The 17,554-nt window shown below is 48.6% G+C and overlaps 1 pseudogene; it reads left to right on the top strand.

Annotated features, from left to right (window-relative positions):
- Nucleotides 1-8,476: 8,476 nt before the first annotated feature.
- LOC115636704 lies at nucleotides 8,477-17,223 on the top strand (annotated as a pseudogene).
- Nucleotides 17,224-17,554: the final 331 nt, after the last annotated feature.

Below are 17,554 nucleotides of genomic sequence, written 5' to 3'. Positions count from 1 at the left end.
GGTCACTGAGAATGAAAATGATGCTTAAAATTGTTGATTGGCTCTAGTTTTCAAGATATGCTATTGGGTCAGTATATACGACTTGGGAATGGCGGAGGATAAGTGAGTTATAAAGGGAAGGGATCTCAATTTGAACCAGAAATGACTAAAATACATCTTTGACTGGATCTATGAATAAATCTATGACTGGGTTTGGACAGTACTTGCTTTTTAGGCAAAACAATGAATGATGCAATCTGAAGCTGGCATTGTGTCATACATGATATGAATTGCATCATGTTATTCCTAGAAGTCATGGATGATGCAATCATAACGAAGCTTACATCACTCTGCTGAACAAATTGCCCTATATCAGCTCTAGAAATCATACAGTGTCATGCTATCTTATTTGTCAGTGTTTGATTTTGCAAAGGGACACATTTCTGTTTAGCCAAAGTGAGCAGAGATGCCTTGTACTTGTGTGAACAGTGCAGATAACTTCTGCTATGTTTGTGGTGAAGTGACTTTTGCATCACAAAAGCACAGTGTAACCACTATGGTTAAGAAAACCTATCACCTTTATTTTGGCTGCAAAATTGGAGATCAGGACATGAGGTGGGCCCCACACATATGCTGCAACACTTGTGTAACAAATCTTCGCCAGTGGTTGAACAGGAAAAGGAAATCTATGGGCTTGGCTACACTGGAGAGTTGCAGCGCTGGTGAGGGGGTTACAGCGCTGCAACTCAGGCCGTGGCCACGCTTGCAAAGCACAGCCAGCACTGCAACTCCCCTGGTTGCAGCGCTGGCTGTACACCCAGTCGTGCCTCGGGTGTAGCGATTCCAGCGCTGGTGATTCCAGCGCTGGTCAGCAAGTGTGGACCCCACCAGCGCTTTTATTGGCCTCCGGGGTATAAGGAGGTATCCCAGCATACCTTTTAAGCCTCTCTGGTAATCCTTCACACTCCACTGCCCTGGGCTCAGCTGATCCCCCCTTTAAATGCCCCGGGAATTTTAAAAATCCCATTCCTGTTTGCTCAGCCAGGTGTGGAGTGCAATCAATCAATCAATCAGCGAACATGCGTCCACACCCCAAACGAGCCCCAGCATGGAACAGTTCCGAGCTGCAGGACCTCATCAGTGTTTGGGGTGAGGAAGCTGTGCAAGCACAGCTGCGCTCCAGCCGGAGAAATTATGATACTTATGGGCAGATATCAAAGTCCTTGCTGATAAGGGGCCATGAACGGCACGCGTTGCAGTGCAGGGTAAAAATTAAGGAGCTGTGCAGTGCTTATTGCAAAGCCCGTGAGGGAAATCGCCGCTCAGGAGCTGCCCCCACGACCTGCCGTTTTTACAAGAAGCTGGATGCCATACTTGGGTGTGACCCCACTGCCAATCCGAGGAGCACAATGGAGAGTTCAGAGCAGGGAGAAGTGGGGGAGGGTGTAGAGGAGGCCGAGAGTGAGGCTACTGGGGTGGAGGGAGACACCCCGGAGTCCCAGGAGGCATGCAGGCAGGAGCTCTTCTTAAGCCAGGAGGTGGCTAGCCAGTCGCAGCAGCGGGAAGTTGCTGGTGAAGAAGAAGCAGAGGAGCGTGCTCGGGATAAGCAGATTTAATGTTTTGGGAGAGGACGGTTTGGGTTATGGCTGCCTGCATGCATGCCTAAACGTGGAATAGTCCATTGATTTGCTCTATCACATCTCTGTAATCGGCCTCGGTAATCTCTTGAAAAGTTGCAGCCAGAGCATGGGCAATGTGCTTTTGCAAGTTTATAGGGAGAGCCACTGTGGTCCTTGTCCCGGTCAGGCTCTCTCGTCCAATCCACTGTGCAGCGAGGGGTGGGGGGACCATGGCTGCACACAGGCAAGCTGCATAGGGGCCAGGGCGGAATCCACATTGCTGTAGAAGATCCTCCCTCTCTTCCCAGGTAACACGCAGCAGTGGTATATCTGGCAGTAGGAAACCCTGTTGATAATGTAAGGATACTACTCATTGCAGGGCTCCAGGTTCACGGTACCCCCCCCCCGCCAGCAAGTCGCCAGCACCGCGTTCCGGCCCCCCCCCCCAGCAGGTCGCCAGCACCGCGGTCCGCCCCCCCCAAGCAGGCCGGCAGTTCCGCGGTCCGCCCCCCCCCAAGCAGGCCAGCAGCTCCGCGGTCAGGCCCCCCCCCCTGCCAGCAGGTCGCCAGCTCCGCGTTCCGCCCCCCCCGCCAGCAGGTCGCCAGATGCGCGTTCTGCCCCCCCCGCCAGCAGGTCGGCAGCTTCCTGTTCCCTAATGTCCCCTGTGCAGGCCACCAGCTCTCTCCTCTACCCAGTGCAGATAAACCCCAGTGAGCCATCAGTCAGTTCCCCTTCCCAGGTGAAGTCGGGGCAGAAACACTCACCCCATTGCTCGCTATGCCTTCGCTTCCCTCGCCTCTCTGTGCTATGTTAGGTATGTGGGAATGATGCTACAAAAAGTCTACAAACTCCTTCAATGTGTGATAATAAACAATGTAGCCTCTGTGTATTACATGTTTCTATCTATGTTTTTTTTAGTGACCTTGACTTATGCAGCCAGATCACCGGACTCCCGTCGGTTGCAGAACTTGAGAAAAAATCCGCCAAAATCAAAAGAAGAATTGATCAAAGCAGTTATGAATCACTACACCAGAGAAAGTAGGAAGACGCAGGAATGGAGAGAGAAAATGTATGAGTGGAGGCAAACACGAAGCAGGAGAAAGGAATTGGCTACCAAAAAAACCTCAAAGCAGCTGATAAGCCTCCTGGCTCACCAAACGACTCTTTCGAGTCTCTCGTAGCCATGCAGGCAGATCTGTACCATGGTAATCTACACCCCTCCCAAAGCTCTCTTTCTTGTTCCCCAGTATTTGCACAAAACACCTTTCTCCAGCAGCCTGTTTCTTACTACCCCCAGCTGCCCCCAACACCTGTACGATCACCTACCAGCCCTGATAACTACAATCCTTACCTGTGCACTCCACCCCCATTACTCTGCAGCATAGTAATCCTGAAGTGCAGCAGACATTGAACAGCAATCCAAACAGGACATATTCAAACCTCTCAATGTACAGTCCACCACCCTACCCCCCCTGCCCTTTTATGTACTGTATTTTGAATAAAGGATTTTATAGTTTTTACAATAGTTTTTATTATTGCAGAAAGTGGTAAATACTGTACCCCAAGGTAGAAAGGAGCACAGCAAAGGCACCAAACATTACTGTTCGCTCTCAGCATCAAATTGCTCCCTTAAGGCATCCCTAATCCTTGAAGTCCTTTGCTGGGCCTCTCTAGTAGCCCTGCTCTCTGGCTGTGCAAATTCAGCCTCTAGGCATCGAACCTCGGAGGTCCATTCCTCACTGAATCTTTCACCCTTCCCTTCACAAATATTATGGAGGGTACAGCACGCGGATATAACAGCAGAGATGCTGCTTTCCCCCAAATCTAGCTTCCCATAAAGACAACGCCAGCGGGCTTTCAAACGGCCAAAAGCACACTCCAGTCATTCTGCACCGGCTCAGCCTGTAGTTGAACCGGTCCTTGCACCTGTCAAGCTTCCCTGTATATGGTTTCATGAGCCAAGGCATTAAGGGGTAAGCGGGGTCTCCAAGGATCACAGTGGGCATTTCGACGTCCCCTACTGTGATCTTGCGGTCTGGGAAAAAAGTCCCGGCCATTAGCTTCCTGAACAGGGCACTGTTCCGAAAGATGCATGCATCATGCACCTTTCCAGGCCATCCTGAGTAAAAGTCAGTGAAACGCCCACAGTGATCCACAAGCGCTTGGAGAACCACAGAGAAATACCCCTTGCGATTAATGTACTCTGACGCCAGGTGGGGTGGTGACAGAATAGGAATATGCGTCCCATCTATTGCCCCTCCACAGTTAGGGAAACCCATTTGTGCAAAGCCATCCACAATGTCCTGCACGTTCCCCAGAGTCACAGTTCTTCTTAGCAGGGTGCGATTAATGGCTGTGCAAACTTGCATCAGCACCATTCCAACGGTGGACTTTCCCACTCCAAACTGGTTCGCCACCGATCGGTAGCTGTCTGGAGTTGCCAGTTTCCAGATTGCAATAGCCACCCGCTTCTCCACTGGCAGGGCAGCTCTCAATCTCGTGTCCCTGCGCCGCAGGGTAGGAGCGAGCTCAGCACACAGTCCCATGAAAGTGGTTTTTCTCATCCGAAAGTTCTGCAGCCACTGCTCGTCATCCCAGACTTGCAGGACGATGTGATCCCACCACTCAGTGCTCGTTTCCCGAGCCCAAAAGCGCCGTTCCACGGTGCTGAGCACGTCTGTTACTGCCACAAGCAATTGAGTGTCTTGAGCATCAGATGATTCAATATCATCATCTGACTCCTCACTGTCACTTTGCAGCTGAAGGAATAGCTCCACTGCCATGTGTGATGTGCTGGCAACATTAATCAGCAAGGTCCTCAGCAGCTCGGGCTCCATTTGTAACAGAAATCTCATAAATCGCGCTGCAGACTCACAATGCCGCCAAACTGCTCGGAATGTGTAGCAAAGCACCACAGGGCGTTGGAACAGGAAGTGGAAAGACCCGCACCCTTCCGTCCCCTTCCCACAAGCCACAGCGCCAAAATGGGACGAGGTGCGCTGTGGGATAGCTGCCCACAATGCACCACTCCCAACAGCAATTGCCTAGGCCGCCTAAATGGAAGCGCCGGCCCTGGCTCCAGCCCTGGAAGGGTTAAAGCCAGCCCTGGAAGAGGGCTGAGGCTGTGAAGCAAAGCCTGGGCTGATTGAAGAAGGCAGTAACAGCTGGGGCCATGCCCCAGTTTAGCCCAGCTGGTCCCTATAAGAGGCTGCGAGCCAGAAGCCCAAACACTCTCTCTCTGCTGGTAGAGAAGGGCCTGGCTGCTAGGGAGCCGAGCAGGGGACCAGGAGTTGAGTAGGGCTGGGGGAGGGCTAGAGGAGCTGGGGAGCTCCTGCCTGGAAAACCCCCAGGCTGCAGGTCTAACTGAGGGCCTAAGACAAGTACTGGGGTTGCAAAGGGGCAGCCCAGCAATAGGTAGAGGCAGCAGGTCCAGACCCAACCTATGATGAGTGGCTTACACTGCAGTCTGCCTCAGTGTGCAAGGGCGAGTTGGGGACTGGCAGTAGCCTACAACTGAGGTGAGGTGGGGGTAGTAGGTGGGGGTTCCCCTGAGTGGGGTGACCTGGAGAAACTGTAGGGATACTGCCAGGGGGCAGCACCCAGTGAAAGAGTCACCTGGGCTCCAGGAGGAACACGGGGGCCAGCAGTAGCGCAACACCGGCCCACAGGGGATGCTCCGGGGGCTGGAAGCTAATTCCCCGAGACAACCAGCAGGAGGCACCATGGTGGTGAGTCATGCCCCATTCCAGGCCACATCTGCAGAAGCACATGAAACAATACACAGAAGCATGATTGTTAGTTCATGCATAGCATTGAATTGTTACAGTAAAATACACCTCTTTTAACATACCAATCACTTTTCACTGACCCTTGGCAAGCACACATCTTGGCAAATACCCTAAATGTGGTAAGTTCGGCCTGGGTAGGTGGTGGGCATTCAAGCTGAGACAAAGAGTGTAGGTGAGCAGGGACAATACTGAAAATTCTGCCAACTTTTTCCTTAGGTGAGGTCATTGAAGCAGATATTTCACTCCTGAGGGTAAGTAAGGATGCAAGAGTGCATCCCTTCACACATATGGCTTCAGACTTGGTCCCTATGTTGCTCACCTGTGTGCTGCTTTGGTCTCTGCACATGTGATTGCCAAGTCATGCAGGAAAGTTTCCTACAATGGGAGAAGGAACAAAGCAGCTCTGCCAAGGAACCTTCGGCAGAGGATTGGCAAGTACCTCCAGGCTAGTTTCCTAGAGATCTCTCTGGAGGATTCCCATGAAATCTTGGTGTGCATGAACACACTATTTTGCTGCACTGCTTAGTTGCACAGGGGAACATGGAGCACATTCAAACACAGTTAGTCTTTCATACTTCTATACCTTCACCCCCTTCTTCAGTATACAGAGCAAAAGATACCTGTACATCGTATACCCAAGCAGCATCAACTCAAAAAGATCACTTACCAGGGGTCTCTTCTCCTGCATCTTGCTTGCTAGAGACTGACTGCTGGAACTGGCTAGATAACTCCGGAGTGGAGGGTTCCTGACTTGCCACGCCACCAGACTACCCTGTTGTGGGCTCCACGTTGTCCTCCAAATCCACTTCTTCATCCACAACTTCATCCTCGCAGTTAGGTCCATTGTACACCACCTCCAGACCCACCAAAATATCCATGGGGCTCTGGGTGGTGGAAGTGGGGAGGCCACTGAGGATGGCATCCATCTCCTCATAGAAGCGGACGGTCTTCAGCACAGCACTGGAACAAAGGTCTGCCTCCCTTGTCTTCTGGTATGCCTGCCTCAACTCCTTTATCTCTGCTCACCACTACACCATGTTGTGATCATAGCCCCTACCACACAAGACACGAGAAATCTGCCCTTGGTGTCAAAGTACCTATGGCTGGAGTGCAGCTCGAACTGCACAGCCTCCTCTTCCATATACTGAGCAGATACAACAGCTCCACTGTGGCCCACGCAGGAGAGCATTTGCCGTATGGAGCCACCATGGTCAGCTGGGAAGATGAGATGTGAGTTCTCCACACCAAACAGGAACTGGAATTTCAAAAATTCCTGGGCCTTTAAAGGGCAAGCAGTGGATGCTTGCGCAGGGCAGGGGAGTTTGATCTGCTGACCAGAGCAGTCAGAATTGACATTGTGAGACACCTCTTGGAAGCCATTTACAGCAACAAAACCAAGCATGATGTCTACACTGATTCTTTGTCACTAAAACTTTGCTGCAAAAAGCCCTATGCTTCTCATAGAGGTGGTTTTATTTTGTTGCCAAAATAGAAGAATTTTGTTGGCAAAAGTGACATGCCTTTCATCAACAAAACTGTAGTGTAAACTAGTTCAAACAGGCACTGCTCCTCCCAGCTCCCATTGGCTGGTTCCTGGCCAATGGGATTGCAGAGCTGGTGCTCAGGGCGAGGGGGGGGGGCAGCAAGCAGAGCCCTGTGGCAGGAGCCAGACCTGCTGTTGGCTGCTTTGTGGTGTCAGAACAGGTAGGAACTAGCCAGCATTAGCCAGGCAGCACTGCTGACAGGACTTTTAATGGCCCAGTTGGCAGTGCTGACCAGAGGTGTTGTGACGCAGTGCCTTCCATTCCACAATCCAGTACTGGGTCATGACCTACAGGTTGAAAACAACTGGTGTAGACAAGACCTTAGTTGATCTAGGGTTTTAACTAATTACAACTGTAAACCTCTGATGAGTTTGCCTTGGTGGCTCTGTTTTGCTTAGCAATAAGACAGCAAGGCCTACTGAAGAAAAAAAATATACTAGCTGAAACAGTCAGGCGCTTGCCTGGTTGCTGATTGTATGACCTTGTTAAATAAGACAGTGCATGCAGAGTCTGGGAAAAATGCTTGAAGAAGCTTTTTGAAGTAACCGTACTTTTTTGTACTATGAAGATAATGAAGAAATAACAGTTCTTTGTTTTGTATGCTGGGAAAGTATAACTGGAAAGATACAGTGATGATGCAACATAAGTGATGATGCAACAGAGCAGCTAATAAAACACAGTTTGAATCTGCAGAAGGGAGGGCTGGTTCTGTGTGGAGAAAGGGCTTGTTCTTCCTTGATGTGTGCATGCATTAATAAAGAACTTGGTATCAGGATTTTGCTGGTGTTGCCTGTCTCTCACGGTCAGACAACGAACCTGAAAAGTCTGGGATAGAGATAACCCGGACACCTCCATCCCTCAATTTAACTGATAGTTAATCTAATTACATACAGTTAGTTGATCTAGGGTTAACTAATTACAGGAATATATATATTATAATGTAATGCTACAGGTTATAGATAAGTGAAGACAATACCATTACTATTGCCTTTGAACTAAACTAACACACAAGTGAATTGGCCTCATTAAAATACAAGACCTTTTGACACTTCTTTGCTTTCTATTAGCAAATGAGAGAATTAGCCTGCAGCCCTGTCCTGAACTGGCACCTAGGTAAACAGAATCACCCTGTTAACACGATGAAAGGAAAGAAGCACAGGGCGTGGAAAGCTACTTACACTGGTGTCTAAATGATCTCAGGATCCGTGCTGCATTCAAGGGGTAAGGGCTCTGAGTGTGGGTATGTTGGGGACGGATTATCCCACTGTATTGTTTAAGGCTGCGAGTCTTTCATGGAGGTCAGGGATTCCTGCCTTCCACAGCTGCAACCGGTGGTGCGGCGGCTCCCAGGGCTGCCTGAGCGGCCTCAGGATCAGTCGCACCTGACGTAGCTCTGGCGGCCCCAGGCTGATCCCTGTGCTGCCCCGGAGCCGTGGTCGGGGCGCCAATCAGGGGCGGCCAATTATTTTGAGGCGATCCTGGGCGGGAGATTTGAATGAGGGCGCGGGCGGGACACTGGCGGCCGCTGGCGCGGCAGCCGGATGCGATGGGGAGCCTGGGTTCACTTCCACTCCGCTTGCTGGCGCGAGAGAAGGGCGATTCGGCGCCTGACTCGGACCCGGCAGGGGAACAGGCTTTGCCTGGCCCGCAGCTCCCACCAGGGGCTGCCACGCACGTGGCGGTGCCGCCAGCGAGATACCCAGACCTCACCGGGAGTACTGGGGCTGCGGCTCCGCTGGTCCCGGCCGGGCAGCAGCTCCAGGCAGTCCCACTGCCGAGCTCCCCAGGGAGCTGGGAGACCCGAGGAAGAGCTGCCGATACTAGCGCAGTGAGAGCAACAGGGCTGGGGGGGATTTGCTGGGATCTCCCTGCCGGGAGCTTGACAGTCAGGCCTCGGTAATTAGGCAGTTAGAGTAATCACCACCGAAACCAAACAGTATCATACATTAATTTGATATAATTTGGTCTGGATAAATTATATTGCAGGAATTATTTACTGCCTGGCTTATTGGCTGCTAAAGAGAACATCTTAAAAATCTGATTCCACTGTATGTTGTCTGGTCACTCAGTCTGTTTGTTTCATTGCAATAGACTATTAATTTCCTCTCCGGGTTCTCGTGTCCCAATACAATAATAATGCAATTTGCATTGCAAATACCAGAAGAATTTTTGTCAGTTAATAGTGTCGCTTCTGTGCTAGTTCAAATGGATTTCAGTCTAACTCTAAACCTAAATGTGAAGCCAAATTAAACCCAATGCTTTCTTTAAGTATTGGTTTTTATTTTCCCATAACATTCTATGTTTTGTCTGCTTTAGACTAGAAGCAGAACTACCCAATGTACCTTTATTTTCCATGTAATGTTTATGTGTACTTATGTAACTCTTCTTAGTTTCAGAGCTGTGTTCAAACATCTGGATCTGGAAAGGTCTAGCCTGTATGGCTATAGTTACAGTCATCTTGATTACAGTCTTATTGGTTAAAATCACCCAAGAGCTCAGAGGTAAATACTTTAAGATTGAAGAGGAAAGGGTCTCCGGGGAAATGCATTGCCACAAAACTTACAAATTACTTTTAATGCTTACTAATGTGTTAATTTTTTTATTAATTAACATTGTTGTAATCATTTCTAACTTTGCCATGATCCAATGACAAATATTTGTAGCAAATATATAGATTGCCGCAGGGATGCTTCAGAATGTAAGCTTTCATTTTAAAAAATAATTGATCCATCCATCATTGTTCAGAAGAGAACTTCAATTATACCTGATTCACTTTTTCAAGGCTTCAAAACCAGAAAGACTAGAAACATAAGAGCAACTACGGCTGTTGCTTTGTACCTGGTGTAAGTCACTTGCTTTGAGGCAAGGTACATATAGAACACTATCAAATCAACATGGTAATGTTTTACACTACTTAAAATCAGTAGTTTTCAAACTAGAGGTTGCAATTCAGTACTGGGTTGCAGAATGTGTGAAGCGCTGGGTCACCACATCTCTGGTCAGCATGCCGACCCGGCTGTTAAAAGTCCTTTCGGTGGTGCTGCTCAGCTAAGATAGGCTAGTCCCTACCTGTCCTGGCTCCACACTGCGCCCCAGAAGCAGCCAGCAGCAGGTCCAGCTCCTACGTGGGGGGGCCATGGGGCTCTGTGTGCTGCCTAAGCACTGGCTCCACGTTCCCATTGGCCGGGAACCAGCCGATCGGAGCTGGGGGGAGGGGGCAGTGCCTGAGGGCGAGGGCCATGCAGAGCTGCTTGCGAGCCTTTGCCTAGGAGCTGGACCTGCTGCTGGTGACTTCTGGGGTGCAGCATGGTCTGCAGTGCCAGGAGAGGCAGGAAGCCTGCCGTAGCACTGCTGCTGCGCTGCTGACCTGGAGCCGACCGAGGTAAGCCCATGCCCCAATCCCATGCCCCAGCTCTGAACCCCCCCAAAAGCCAGAGCCCCCTCCTGAACCCCAAATCCCTCATCCCCAGCCCCCACCCCAGAGCCTGCACCCCCCCAGGCCAGAGCCTGCACCCCCCACCCTCACCCCAACCCCCTGCTCCAGCCCAGAGCCCCCTCCTATACCCTGAACCCCTCATTCCCAGCTGCACCCCACAGCCCTCGCCCCTGCACCCCAACCCTCTGTCTCAGCCCTGAGTCCCTCCCACACCGTGAACCCCTCATCCCCAGCTCTGTTGGGTCATGGGCATCACCAATTTTCTTCAACTGGATTGCCAGAAAAAAAAAGTTTGAAAACCACTGCTCTAAATGACTACACAAAGTGCAGGGCAATGAATTGAGTGCATGGGGTTTTCAAGTGAGTTTAGATCAGAGGTCCCCAAACTGTGGGGCTCCCCCATAAGGGGCATGGAGGAATATCCGGGGGGGGCATGGACCAGCCCCTACAGGGGGCAGAAAGGGAGCTCCACCTAGTTCCTCCCCACCCCCAGCTCTGCTCCAGTCCCACCTCCAGTTGCAGCCCCAGCTCCTGGCTCCATCCCCACCTCAGTGGAGCTCTGTTCCTGACCCCAGCCTGGGCTGCTGACTGCGGCTCCATCCCCTGCCTGGGGCCAACAGTGGGGGAGCCTGGCTGCAGCTTCACCTGGCGCGGGGCCGTGGCCACCTGGCTGCGGAACCTGGCCACAGCCCCACCCCAGCTGCAGCCCCAGACTTAGCCCCCTTACTCCTGTCTGTGTCCCATCCCAACACTGCCAGAGTCGCAGCCTCACTCACAAGCCTGATTCAAGGGGCGGTGCGCAGCCCTCAAAAGTTTGAGGACCGCTGGTTTAGATCCTTGAGACTCAGCCATTGTGGTTTCATAATTTTTAATGTCCATCACCTATTGCTGGCAAACTTAGAGTTGGTTATTTCTAAAATTAATCATAGCTATGTAGGGCTGGAAGCAACCTTGAGCAGTCAGGTTCAGTAAACCTAGACCATCCCTGAGCAGATGTTTGTATAACTTGTTTGTCCAGCCAGCTCTTTAAAATCTGCAGTGATGGAGATTCTACAACCTCCCTTGCAAGCCTATTCCAGATCATAACTACCCTTCTAGTTGGAAAGTTTTTCCTAACAGCTAACCTAAATCTCCCATGCTTCAGAATAAGACCATTACTTTTTGTCCTATTGTAATGCCAACAGACCCCGGTCGTTGGCAGGCGGGATAGATTGTGGGGCCTTTGGAGCTTAGTGCATGAGCCTCTACTGCCTGAGCTAAAAGCCATACGGCTCCTAGATAAGGCTGTAGAGCAGATCTCAAACTCAAATCACCATGAGGGCCACATGAGGTCTAGTACATTGGCCCAAGGGCTGCATCACTGACACCTTTTCATACAAAGATACAAAAGCCTCCACCTCTGCCCGCGGCCCCACCCCCACTCCATCCCTTCCCCAAAGTCCCTGCCCCAACGCCGCCCCCTCCCTTCCCCTGTTCCAACCCCTTCCCCAAATCCCCGCCTCTTCTCTTCCTCCCCTGAGCACACCATATCCCTATACCTCCCCCCTTCCTCCTGGAAAGTCCTTAGCACTGCCAAACAGCTGTTTGACAGCAGAAAGCACTGGGAGGTAGGCAAAGGAGCGAGGATGCAGCATTCTCGGGGGAGGAGGGGAGCTATGGTAGGCCGCAGGAAATAAATCCACGGGCCACATGTTTGAGACCCCTGCAGTAGAGCAAACTCATTAATATCTCTCTCTCTAAGTGGTCTCGGTGCCACTAGATGGGACAGAACACCACACCCAGGAGGTGCGTGGGTTACATTACTGTCAGAGGTCATTTAAAACAATTGGTCACAGTCCTCTTTAACATGTTTGTTGAAGACTGTTATCAGGTCTCCACTCAGGGCTCGTCCAGACTAGGGGAGGAAAATCGATCTTAGATACGCAACTTCGTAACTACATAACGTAGCTGAAGTCGAATATCTAAGATCGAATTACTCACCCGTCCAGACGGCGCGGGATCGATGTCCGCGGCTCTCCGTGTCGATTCCGGAACTCCGTTGGGGTTGATGGAGTTCCGGAATTGATATAAGCGCGCTCGGGGATCGATATATTGCGTCTAGATTAGACGCGATATATCGATCCCCGAGCAATCGATTTTAACCCACCGATACGGCGGGGTAGTCTGGACGTGGGCTCAGTCTTCTTTTCTCAAGACCAAATATACTAAGTTTTTCAACCTTTCCTCATAGGTCAAGTTTTGTAAACCTTTTATCATTTTTTATTGCTCTCCTCTGGACTCTCTCCAATTTGTCTATTTCTTTTGTGAAAGGTGGCACCCAGAACTGGACACCAATATTCCAGTTGAGGCCTTGCTGGTGCTGAGTAGAGTGGGACACTTCCCCCCCCCCCCCCATCTTACATGACACTGCCGTTAATAGGCCTCAGAATGATATTAGCTTTTTTCACAAGCATAATCTTTTCATCTCCAGCCTCATCTCTGGGAGGAAAGAGGGTGCTTGGGGCCGGGGTGGGGGAGTAATTGAAAATGGTGATCACCATTTCAGACTACACAAAAGGTTGGAACTATTCCAGCCTTTTCATCAGGAATTTCTTTGTCTTTCAACTACAGATCGCAAGATAGTCCTCCTTGTAGTGTAATTAACACTTCACGTACAAACATAATCAATTCACCTTATCCCTGGGAGACAGGGAAAGGTAATTATCCCTATTTCTCAGACACAAAGACTGAAAAATTGAAAAGTAAAGCCAGGAATAGAACTCAAATGTTCAAGCCACCAGCCCTGAGCTTTTTTTTTTAAATATGCTGCTAAACTGTTTTTATGAGAGAGCTGTATCTTTCACTACAGCAGTTCCTGGAAGCTTCTCTGTACATTGAGTCTGGTGATTGTATTTTACATCTAATTTTTTTAATTTATAGTAGCACCGAATTTCCCAACTAATTAGGGCCCTATTTTGCTAGGCTCTGTTCACACACATAATAAGAGGCAGTCCCTGCCCCATAGACCTTACAGTCTACATTGATAATACAAAGGGTTGGTGTGCCCTCCCAGACACAAAGAGGTAAAGTGACTTGCCCAAAGGCCATGCAGCAGGTCAGTGGCTGAACTTGCAATAGAACTCTAAGTATCCTGATTGCTGGACTAGTGCCATCCACTAGACATACTGCCTCACTGTACTTGTACAGCTCTAAACTCATCATTTTATCTACTGGTTAATGTTCTTGTCCAAACAGCAACAAAAATTAGAATTGGTTGGAAAGTGTGACCTTTGGAAATTTTTATCTTTTAATTTCTTTGAAACATAATATCTTTTGTGGACAGTTGACACTTTCTGTGAAAATTTTTGTGGTAAAAACTTCAGACCAATATATGACCTCTTTAAAAAGTTATGAGCCGCTTCGAATAGAAATACAAAGACAGCCTTAACTATAGTTGTTGCTGCAGTTAGAATATTGCATTTTATTTAGTGACTTATACGTAGGGCACATCAAATTCATGGCTATGAAAAACATGTCATGGACAGTGAAACCAAATCTCTCCAATGAAATCTAGCTGAGGGAGAGGAGGGACAAGGATGGGGATGCCCCAGCTGGGGGCTGCTACTGGGCTCCTGGCTCCAGCTGCTAGTCCCCTCTGGGCTGTGGAGGGATGGGATTTACTCTTCCCCTGCACAGCCACTCTTGGAGGGGGATGATCAGACCCACTTCTCCAGGTACCTACCCAAGACTGGGCAGCAGCCCCAGAGCTTCCTGCAGCCACAGGAGGTAGCCAGAAGTGGAGATGGGCCTGATCTCCCCTCCCCCCCCCAAGTGTGGTCATGCCAGAGAAGAGCAAGTCCTGTGCCTCCCCAGCCTAGCTGGGACTAGCAGCTAGGAGCTCCTGGGTGGGATGCTCCCAGAAACACAGAGGAGATCAGACCCACCTCCACCTCTGGTAACCTCCAGCGGTAGGAAGCGCCAGGAGTACTGCCTTCAGAGCCCAGCCCAGAAGTGAGGGTGGCAATACCATGACCCCCCTACAACACCATTGACCCATGCACACACTATCCCATTTTGGGTCAGAACCCCTGCATATATAATACCATGAAATTTCAGATGTAAACATCTGAAAATGTGAAATTTTCAAATCCTGTGGCTGTGAAATTGACCAGAATGGATCGTAAATTTGGTGGGGCCCTACTTACATGAAAGCAGTTTATAAAGTACAGATGCATGAACAAGTTTCCCTTACCACACTTTAGTGGTGTGACATGGATGTTTGCACCACAAAGTAACACTGCCCAACAGTTTAGGACAAGAAATTAAGAATACAGTAACCCACTGAAACTGTAAGGAGAATCTAGGTAGATAGAATGTAGTTAACCTTCATGTTCTGCCTAACCTCTGGTTTAGGTAACACCTCAGATGGAGCATCTCTATATTGGCTGTTACATTCAGCAGCTCAGAATATAAAGTATAAGGAGAAAGTGTTATGGTCACAGCATGCACAGAAAAAATATATAAAAAATCATAAAATACTCTTGCTGGAAGAAGAACAGGAGTTCTTGTGGCACCTTAGAGACTAACAAATTTATTTGAGCATAAGCTTTCATGGGCTACAGCCCACTTCATTGAAAGCTTATGCTCAAATAAATTTGTTAGTCTCTAAGGTGCCACAAGTACTCCTGTTCTTTTTACGGATACAGACTAACACGGCTGCTACTCTGAAACCTGTCATCTTGCTGGAAGGTTGCAGTGTAACACTACTTTTATTTTAGATTTCAGAACGATAACACGCAGTAACTAAAATCAGAGAGATAAAGCAGGGTGCTGCCAAAGGCAGAGAAGCACAACTTGTCCCATCTTAGGCAGGCTGGTTGGCTGGCTTTAGACTGACTGCTGCTAGGCCCAGATTGCACACTTCCCTAAGAGCCCCCTGCCTGCGATCAGGACCAGGAAACCTCCACAGGAGATTTAAAGTGACCACTTACAATTTTAACAGTGTTCAATACACAAACCACCGCCCCACCTCCCCATAGAAAGAAAGAAAATGTCTGCTGATTGTCTTCTGTTTGCTAGCCATAGAGCATGTCCCTGCTGTGACTGGAAAGTGCATACTCTGCCCAGGAGGCTGGATGTGGTTCAGAGGGCAATGTTACTATTTTTCCAGAGAAATCCAGGACTAGGATGCCAGTAAGGAGTTTTGCAGTTCACATAATGCCACACTTGCTGTGATAAAAGAACAATCACAACCGGTAAGAATAAGAAATTTCATCTGATTCTCTCCTAGCAAAGATCATGGAATTACATAATATGGCTGGATCACTTGTGTAAACATAGATGGTGCTGCAGACGTGGGCATTGGTGGGGGAATGACAAGATTCTTGAAAATAAGAGACTGGTCAGATTATTTGAAAATTGGACACTCAAAAATATAACTTTCAAAACCCTACCTGTTGTGGAACCTTGCTTTGGAATTTCATAGTAAAGTTCAGTCTAATGCTAGCAGGAACATACCAAGATGTGCTCTCTATGCAAGCATTCTTTGGCTTCTCTGCTGAGACTACCATGGTGCCAGTTCTGATGGTAGTGCTTTTGGTAATGAGAGGGCAGCCTGTCTTTCTGAAGTGGACAGAAGTCCATAAAAAGTATTCCATTAGGCCATCAAGCAGATAAGTGGTAACTTCTGCTCGCTTTGGGTGATCTGTCCTGGATTTACATGTGCGAGATAGAGGTTAGATGGTATCCTGATGCCTGAACCATACCGTCTTAAAGCTTGAAAAATAATGTTATAGGGTTTACCATGACGGTCCTTTTTCAAAGTGCAGTTCTGTCTTGAAAAGCGACAGTAAAAATATCAAACCTGGTCTCTCCGGTTATTGTCTCTCAGTATCTACAAGATGTTTGTTCTGCCTGCCAACCCAAAAAATTCTCCTGGGCTCTTTACATCTTTCTGCAGGCCAAATCATGCCCTTGCTAACACCTTGGCAACACCATTGGCCCTAACAGGTTTGCACAAATGTAACTAGCTGCCTCTGCTTTTCAGTTTCTTCCTGAGCATCTGTCCTGTCTGGCACATCTCCCCACTTCCTCTAAACACCATTGCCCTCCTTCCACAGCACTTCCAAACAATGTTACTTTCATTCTTTCCCATGTTGCTCTATAGAACAGCACTATCTACGGATGCAGCAGAGGTGGAAGGGGGAGACAGCGGTCCCTGCTGCCCATTCTCACCATTAGCAGCGTTAGCTTCAGGAATGCACCCTAGTATATCCACTATCCTATTCATAATCTAAATCTATAGAGCATAATAGGTACTGATAAGAATATGTTTCCCCCACATTACAGGAGACTATTAACTCCTGTAAAGGAAATGAGGATTACTGGCTTGGACTAAGCAAAGGAGGAGAGGGATGGCAGTGGGTGAATGGATCTCCATTTACTAATACCATGTAAGTTTTTTCAGCTGTGACTGGCAGGTGTGGGGGATATCGGCATACCTGACTGGTCAAACCCAGAAAAAAAAATTGAATTGCTCCCAAAGCAGAGTTGAGGAAGTGTCTGCATGGAATCTTGTTGAAAATTGGTCAACAGATTTGAAAACAATCAAAAGACTATGTTGTGGTTGCTGGTTAGTTTTGATTTGTTGTGAGGTCTGTGTGTGTACATGTGAAGAAGGGTAGAGCCTACTGTTGGTCCTGTTGCTTATTTGAAATGCCAGATTCACAATGGAATCAACTTTATTCCCATGTTTTCATTCTCTCCAGAATTCAGTTGGAAAATAATGGCCAAAACTTGAACTGTGCTTTCCTTATCATGAAGCAAATTGCTACTGCACATCTCTAAGATACTGGATCTGTATCAAAGAGTCCAGATGAGTTTTCTCAATTATCAATGAAAGGTTTGTTTGATGCAAGTTGCAAATGAAATTTGTTTTCTGTGCTATGTTGGAAGCATATCTTCTGGAACGGTGGCTGAAGTATGAAGGAGCATACAAATGTTTAGTATATCTGGCACATAAATACCTTGCAATGCAAGCTACAGAAGTACCATGCAAACACCTGTTCTCTCTTTCAGGTGATGTGGTAAACAAGAAGTGGGCAGCATTATCTCCTGAAAATGTAAATAAACTTATTTGTCTGAGTGATTGGCTGAACAAGAAGTAGGACTGAGTGGACCTGTAGGCGCTAAAGTTTTACATTGTTTTAT

The sequence above is a fragment of the Gopherus evgoodei genome, chromosome 1, assembly GCF_007399415.2.
Source record: "Gopherus evgoodei ecotype Sinaloan lineage chromosome 1, rGopEvg1_v1.p, whole genome shotgun sequence".
Lineage (NCBI taxonomy): Eukaryota > Metazoa > Chordata > Testudines > Testudinidae > Gopherus > Gopherus evgoodei.
This window is presented reverse-complemented; position numbering and strand designations above follow the sequence as displayed.